The sequence below is a fragment of the Macrosteles quadrilineatus genome, unplaced genomic scaffold, assembly GCF_028750875.1.
Source record: "Macrosteles quadrilineatus isolate MER2022 unplaced genomic scaffold, UCM_ALF_1.0 Scaffold_4__1_contigs__length_99947679, whole genome shotgun sequence".
Classification (NCBI taxonomy): Eukaryota; Metazoa; Arthropoda; class Insecta; order Hemiptera; family Cicadellidae; genus Macrosteles; species Macrosteles quadrilineatus.
Genome location: NW_026542597.1, coordinates 19,305,000 through 19,313,953, shown reverse-complemented (window position 1 = coordinate 19,313,953; position 8,954 = coordinate 19,305,000). Strand labels below are relative to the sequence as shown.

General features: G+C 32.9%; 1 non-coding gene across 1 annotated transcript; it reads left to right on the top strand.

Annotated features, from left to right (window-relative positions):
* The first annotated feature begins 6,754 nt into the window (after positions 1-6,754).
* Positions 6,755-6,905, top strand: LOC128993663 (U12 minor spliceosomal RNA). Its single transcript, XR_008490792.1, has one exon. It is a non-coding gene; the product is annotated as a U12 minor spliceosomal RNA (small nuclear RNA).
* The last annotated feature ends 2,049 nt before the right edge of the window (positions 6,906-8,954 follow it).

Here is an 8,954-nt window from a genome sequence, read left to right as displayed (position 1 = left end):
TGTTCTAATATTTTGCTACAACTGTCAGCAATGCAGGGGTTGCACTATTTTTTTACAAGGGCCATAACATATTAGTTTTAATCAAAACCGGGGTTTATCCTAAAATCCCATTTTTTATAGGGTTTTTATGGGAAAATAAACTAAGTTTCAATAACATTTGAACCGTAATGTTTACTGAAACAGGATTTATACCAATTTGTTCGGAACTCAAAGGACTACTGTAAACATACTAAAATTTTATAAAACTTGATCGGGCCATTTGTTTTAAATCCGATTTTCCGTTATTTTATGCGTTTTATGGATAAAACACCTTGAAAATCAAAATTAAAAAAATTAAAAAGTCCTACAGACACCATAAATTGGTACCTACATACCAAATGTCATCAAAATCTGACAACAGGTGTGGTCTGTAGCTCTGTACGCACCCACACATACATACGTCACTTCGAAAACATCTCTTTTCGGTTCAGAGAGACCCAAAACGGATACGTCCAATCAAAATTAAACTCGAAAATTCAGATTTTCAACTTTAGGTCAGAATTTGCTCAGGGGTTAAAGTTAGCTACCCCGTACAGATGATTCAAACACCATTGAATCACTGATCCTGATCATCCTTGAATAAATTATAAGATTTATAAGCCAATCATTGGTCTCTCTCAGGTAAGAGACACAACTCTCGGCTTTGTAAAGAATGGTTAATTTTAATTGAGTAGGAGTATGAGACTTGTGAGTCCAGATGAGGTAGTCATATACCAGCCACCCAAAAATCACTGCGAGAAGCAACGAATGAAAAGGTTTCATAGTTGATTAGTATGGCTTTAAATCGAAGTGTGTGCTTTAATTCATAGGTAAAGCTAATTGTACTTTTAGTTTGTGCTAAATTTGTTACGAAATCTTTTAACGGTTTTAATTTATCTATAGTAAATGAATAAACAAATGTATGGATTAGAAAAGTCGATTTTAGTGACACCTAGCGGTGAATGGGAGAACTGTTGTGAGCCTGTACGTTAGCGACACTAGCGGTGACTGCGAGAACTAACTGTTGTGAATCCGTACGGCAGAGCCACCAATAAGTTGTTAATTGTTGTTAATTACTAAACAGGCCAAAATATACCAAATTTTCATAATTTTTTTCTAACCACTTACTAATAACTATATAATAAGGAAATGAATTGACCTTAAACATTATGTCAAATGTACTGTATTTCTTTACATTTCAATTACTCTGCAATAACTGATCACATTCATATCAAATTAATACACAAAAAAATTATTTTGATACTTTAGCTGTTATTTTAAAGCGACATCTTTAGAATTTTGTCAAAACACGAATTTCTTTCACTGATCTTATGGATTGTAGGTATTCTAATTATACATTAGGATTTTTATAAAATGCAACCCAAATTTCAAGTGTAGAGAATTACTATTTAGCTACAAACAAGCTCTTTAAGGTGGAAGCCCTGTTACCTTCCCTTCATTACCAATCAGCTGATATGAGTTGTGGCATTGTTGTCTGTACGGTTTGGTATATTAGGAATTTGGCCAAGGCTGAACATTTAGGCAAGCTCAAAGATGTTGTAGATTAGATGTATATTATGTCCTTTAAAAATAAATCATTCATTTTATAGTCTACAAAGAAAGATTTGTGTTTCATATGAGATTACAGTACTTCTCAAATAAACAGGTTGTAAAATATTAAATCCACTACTTAATTTGTCACGTATTGTGCATTAACTACTGTAATCTCAAACTTCTTCAAACAAGTGTTGCGTTTATTGAAAACTATATTGTATTCACTATATTGGTATTCGCTGATTTAAGTAAAATATCAACTGTTTTTTAGACATACCACCCCAAGTGTTGTCAGTTTGGAATATCTTACCCAAAAATAATAGATGGTTAAAAGTTAATTGTTGATATCCACACTTTCAAGTCAATATTTGATTTTTTTAACATGCTAGTCTAAAGATCTTTAGATACAAAATCTGTATTAATTGGTTAATATCCCCATGGTATGTTTTTTGTGATATCATAGATAAAAGGAGTGTCTACTCCTTTTATCTATGATATCACAAAAAACATACCATAGATGAAGTGCTACTATTGCCGTATGTTTTCTGTGTTGATATGTACAAATGGATTTGGATGGATTTTGGTTTATTAAAAAGGTATCAGCAATCTGACCCATACTTTCTCAAATTAAATTCAGCTTGTGAACAACGTTTATCATGGGTAAGCAGCGGGATTAACTATGCTATTTTGTAGAAAACTTTCTCAAAAGGTGCTATAACTTTCAGCAATGGAGGGGCTGCACTATTTTTGTAGAAGGGCCATAACACATTACTAAATTACAATAACTTTTGAACTATAATCTTTACGGATAGGATTTATATCAATTTTGTTCGGAATTCAAAGGACTATAACATACTAAATTTTTATAAAACTTGATCTGGTAATTTAAAAAATCAGATTTTTCCGTTATTTTATGCGTTTTCCTTAAAAATATAAAAATTAAAAAAATTAAAAAATCCTAGAGGCACCATAAGTTGGTACCCACATACTTAATGTCATCAAAATCTGACAACAGGTGTGGTCCGTAGCTCTGCACACAGCCACACATACATACATCACGTCGAACACCACTTTGTTTGGGTTCAGGGGGACTCAAAACGGATATGTCCAATCAAAACTCAAACATGAAAATTTAGACGAAAACAATACTTTCTCCATATACTATGATAAGGGGAGAAAGTAGAAATATGCACTTTAACTGTTGAACTTAATCATTAAAGTCTAGGTTGTACACTACTAATATCAATTCAACGGTGTCTTGGGACAAAAATTGTGCGTTTTCTCTTTTATCGCGTTTTAAGTCTAAAAACATACATAATGCAATTTCACAGACTGAAAACAATTTTCCCAAATACCATTCGATTGGCCTCATAAGGGGTCAAATTCCGGCAAGTACTTTAAGTTTTATAATTTGATGTGTTCTGATAAAATTCACAACCATGAAAATATACGTTTAATTCCACCTTTAATTTATCAAACTGATGTGCAACTCAAAGGTTCGCGGCCGGAATTTCACCTTCAGGGCCTGTTTCATAAAAGTTATAGGCCCTGTAGTACAGGAAACATATCTGTATTACAAGTAAAAGTTACAAGTTTGCGTTATTACAAGTAAATAATACAGGACATCTGCAGTGTAGGGTCTCATAAAGAGAAACTCCTGTAATACAGGACCTGTAAATTGGGGAATATTTTAGCAATCTTTTAAACCACCATAAAAGTTGCACAAGTAGTCATGCCTCTAACTACTAGTGATACATTGAAAAGTTAAATTTCGTAGTAAGATAACACACAATGGATGAATCTAGTAGTTCTAGTGAAGAGGACGATGATGTTATAATTCGGATATAGCGTACAACATTAAATTAGTTTTGGTCAGATTTTAGTGTAAATTTGGAATGCATTTTAAAAGAGGAATAAACGTGATTAAGATCGTGAACCAGCATGATTGGGCCATGGAAATGGTTATAAAAATTAAAACTTTTTCGAAAAATATGGGTTTTTCAAAGATGTACCCAAAATACATGGAAATTCCCAATTTTTATTGCAATCGTGTAAAGCTTAAAAAGACAACATTTTTTAGCTAAACATTACTTTACAATTACGGAAAACGGTATATTAAAAATCCCAGTGCTTGTTCACGCTATATTTTGATCAAATTTGGCAAATGTATGTATTCCACCCTATACTATTATTATAAATAAAACACCTTTTCCTTTTCACGCAGCAGCAAACCTAAGTCCTCATTGTTCTCTATTTTTACTTGAAATAAAAATGAGGGAATAAATGTGAATTGTTCGTGGAAATATTTCAGTAAAAGTCCAATCCCACTAATCGAAATTCCTTTTATATACTGGTTTGCTGCGCCGGAGGCATTTTTCTGTACATTTACTGAATTTTTTTAACAACTCACACACAATCAAAGGCAGTAACATAAAAATTCCTATTCGCAACCATAAATCGCACCAAAACTATATTTAAAAAAAAAACCAGTAACAAGTGGTAAAATACAGGAAATTATAATACAGGTAGATATTTCAGGTGATTTTACAAGACTTAAATTATTTTTATGAAACATAATTCTACATGATTGTACATTTAAATGTCCTGTAATACAGACACTGTATTGGGGTTTTATACAAAAACTCCAAGAAACAGGCCCCTGGTTTAGGACGTCAGATTTTGCTTAAATGCTATGGGGAAAAATTCCGCTACCCCGTACAGATGATACCATTAGACAAAAACGTTGAATCGCTGCTGAACTCTGATTATAAGCCAATCATTGGTCAGATAAGAGACACAACTCTCGGCTTTGTAAAGAATGGGTTAGTTTTTTAAAATGATTGTAAGTCAGCAGCTAGATAAAGAAAATCTAGATGAGGTAGTTATATACCAGCCACCCTAAAATCACTGCGAGATGCAACGAATGAAAATGTTTCTTAGTTGATTAGTATGGCTTTAAATCGAAGTGTGTGCTTTAATTCATATGTAAGGCTGATTCTGCTTTTAGCTTAAGCTAAATTTGTTACTAAATCTTTTAACGGTTTTAATTTATTTATAATAAATGAATAAACATATGTATGGATTAGAAAAGTCGATTTCAGTGACACCTAGCGGTGAATGAGAGAATTGTTTCGAGCCTCGATGGTAGCGACACTAGCGGTGACTGCGAGAACGGCAGCGCTACCAATAAGTAATTACTAAATAGACTAACTCGATATAGGCGAAAATCGTTCCGCTAAATTCTGATTATTTTACTTTACTATCTCCTACCAAAATGTAATATCCGAAGTACTGAGGCAATTTTTAGCAAACTTTGGTTTTAACAGTGTTTAAATAATATTATATTTGTTTTATGTAAATCAGAATTTAAAATACCCCCGCTGCAGCAAACCTGCCGACTAAATGAATTTCCATTTGCCCGGATTGATTTTCAATTAATCTGTTAAATTAACATATTTATGTTTCACGAGTACCTAGGTTAGCTACTACAGGGAAACTAATAAAGTGTGTTTTTTTATTAAAATATCAATAGCTTAGTATGAAATAAATAAATCCGCCAAGTTTGTTCAAAATATATTCATAAAGCCAACTACAACATTTTACAATATCCTCCATAAGTAACATGGGAATTTTAAATTAACAATTTTCTCCGTAACCAATCACCGTACAAAAACACTTTGTTATACTAAGTTATTTCTTTTTTAAGCTCTTTAAAAAGGTCTGGAGAAAAATTGATAAAAATTTTGTGTTTGAAGGGTAAAAAATGAGAAAACCCCATTTTAACCCCATAAACCCCCCATTAACCCCTTTCCCATGGTCTGATCATGCTGGTTCTCGATCCCATTCAAGTTTATCCCGCCTTAGGCGTACACCTTCAAACCAAGTTTTATCAAAATCGGACAAAAATTACTCAAGTTATCGTCCATATATAAAAATTTGAACGAATTGTGTTTTTAGCCTCTGGGTACATCACAATAAAAAAGAAAATCGGTCCCGCGCCTAGGTCTTACCATGAGACCTACGGTAATAGCTACTTCCCTATAGGGAAATTCGCTAAAACAATCTTCTATCAGCTGACTTCGATAGCATAGAAATAAATAAACACCAGTTTCAGTCTTTGGCAACGTGTGTGTTTTCTGCTACTTAGTTCTGCTCCCCGGATACTTCGGTGGCGCGGTGAAAATCGAATGTCGGGGTTACTTTGGGCACTCTCTGAGCCAGGGAGAAATCCCTTCTTTATTCCTTAATTCCAAGAGTTCAGGGAACTTTAGAACCGAATCAACATTCTGTGGTAAACATTCTTTTTTTGAGGTTCACATCTGATGATTAATTATAGTTTCGTTCAAATTGACGGACCTGGCATATTTGTTTGATGCATATTTTAAAGAAAAATATTGAGAGTGTGTTTTTATCATTGGATTAATTATCTTTAACGAAACAATTTATTACGATTATCAACTTGCTTAAAGCTGACAAATTGTTGAATGAGGCGTGGTTAGGAGAGAACTAGCAGTCTAAGTTTTCTTTGAATGACAATAGCTGAAAATAACATAAATTTGAAAATTACGTTAAGTTAGTTGTAAATCATTTAAACGTAGTTGTTATTTTCCAAAGCGATTTTGCTCTATACATCGTAGCACTCACACTCATTGATATCAAAGTTATTTCATTAGATTATCTTATGGTAAATATGTAGGCTACATAAATTCTTTACAGTAATGATTTGTAATCCACCTTGTTTGATAATTTAACTTTCTGGAACAATTTTACTCTTCGAGAATAATGAGCCCTTCTATCATGTTTATTTCTATGCAATTTAAAATTTTGAAGGATAACCAAATATACATTTTTATTTACCGTACAAGTACAATAACATATATTTACTTGTAACCCCCACAGATAGCTCTAGTGCTGCTGTTAGTTCGTGCAGTCGCCGAGAGCAAGCGCTGCCAAATCTGTCAACTACTTCTTGTATTTATTAACGAAAATAAATCGAACGCGTTTACCAAAATTTATTAAACTGAAAGAAAATGTTAGTAAACCGAAACCACTATATATTTACATTGAAAGCATACCAAACTAAATTCTTTGTCACATTTAATTGTGATTCTTACATTTTAGTTCTCGCTGTGTTTTTATAGACCCCGTACAACGACTACCCTAGAAAGCGGGTTCACAATTCGTGCCTTAAACTAATGAGTAAGGAAAATATAGAGCTTTGGTGACGCTTGGCTCAGCTAGCAAACCTAGCCCTTAATTTTTACAAGGGTACAGGTCGTCCCGTGAGCGGACCGTCTACTTTTACGGTCTGTTCTGGTGAAGCGATCTGCCCGATAAGCGACTCATATCAACAAGGTAATTTATGATTCTCATATAGAGAATGTTATTACCCATGATACCTCCGCAGCAGCAAATCTGCTGCCTACAGACTCAGCGAATTTCGGTTTCCCTAACAGAATTTTCACTGAAATATATCCTGTAATGTCACAGTATTTTTTCCCCTATTTAAATAACATTAGTTTCAGTTATAGGTTTGCTGCCACAGGGAAGATAGTAAAGTGGCTTTTAATGAAATGTGAATAATTCAGTAAAAAATAAATAGATTTCCCAAACTTGATCAAAATATGGTCATAAAAAGCATTTACGTAATCTGTATAAGAATAATATGGCAATGTAAAATATAAGAGTTTCTTGGAGTTTTCTCCTTAACCATAAACAAAGGTGTATATCAACGCTTAAATTTACTAAATTAATTATTTTCAGGCACTACAAAATAGTTTAGAAGGAAATGTTGGAGTAAACATTACCTTTTTAGAGTAAACAAATTTAAACCCCTCCCCCACATAATCCCCGTTCCTATAGACCGATCTTGCTGGTTCGCGATTTCGTATGACAAAATCTAGGTTTACACGTTTACAATGAATTTAAACAAAATCGGTTCATTTTTGCTCTAGTTATCGTGCTAATGTAACAATATATAGATGCAATAAAAATGTTATATACGTGATACGTGTTAATATGTAATATATGAATTTGAACGAATGTTGTTTTAGATTCTAGACTAGGAACCTCAGAACGACGAAACTAATCGATTCAGGGCCCAGTAAATACGACCTACGATAATAAATTATTTTCTATGTGAAATTTGCTTATAGAAATTAATTGTACGGAATTATTGCGTGTACCGGAGACCGAATGTAAATTTAAAATCTAAACACCTGGTACTGTATATAAAAATATTTTGGTTGTCAAACTTTTTAACGACCCCGTTTGTAATAAAATCTTAGTATCCATGAACAATATTGTACACAACTATAAATGGTGATCACGACAACCGTATATAACTTTTAGATAAGAAATAACCTTATAAAATAGGCAGTTGCACGTGCATCTGTTTATACTACTCTACATACTGGCGTATTATAACCATACTTATTTTTTCGTACTCGATTAGTAAAAAGTGTGCTATAAAATTAATGCTGAACGGGAAAATTTAGTCGACATAAGCTAAGCACAATCAAGCTCTTATAATATTGATCAATCTTATTACAATAGTGGCTTTTTAAGTTTGGGTAATTTGTATTATAAACATATCGATTATGAAACAAATTGTTAGTTCGGTAAACTGAAAAGAATTAATTTTGCCGGCCAGCATCTGTTCTTTACAACTGCGATGTTCTAAAAGTTCCATGATTCGCCACGCTATCTGAGCGCAGCTCCAGTCGATCACATAATTCTTGAGTTTCTTTTACTACATCGACTCGACTACACTAGAACCATTGGGTAAATAAATATAAAGAGACAATGCTACATCTACAACACATTAATTCACTGGCGTAGTTATTATATTTATTATAAATATCCTGTGAATGATCAGACTATGGTAACGGGGGTTTGGAAGGTTTTATGGGGTAAAAATTGGGTTTTCACATTTTGGACCCTTAGAAGCACAAAATTTTACAATTTCTTTCCAAACCATTTCGTAGAGTTTAAAAAACAAATAATTTAGTATATTGAAGTGCACCTAATGGTTATGGAGAAAATTCCAAATAATTGTAAATTTAAAATTGCCTTGTTATTCAATAGGAGAATAGGAGAATAGGTCAAGTGTTGTAGTTTACTTGTTTATGAACATATTTTGATCAAATTTGGAAAATACATCAATTTCTTACTAAACTATTACCTTTTTTCAACAAAAACACTATTTTACCCTCCATGTTGCAGCAAACCTAAGTAAACTTACTCTTTAACTATTTTTATTTAAATATGGAATAAATGTACATTTTAAGGAGACATATAAGTATAGATCCATTCAGGCGAATGGAAATTCGCTTAGTCTGCAGGTTTGCTAAAGTGGGGGTATTTTGTAACTGAAAGCGGTT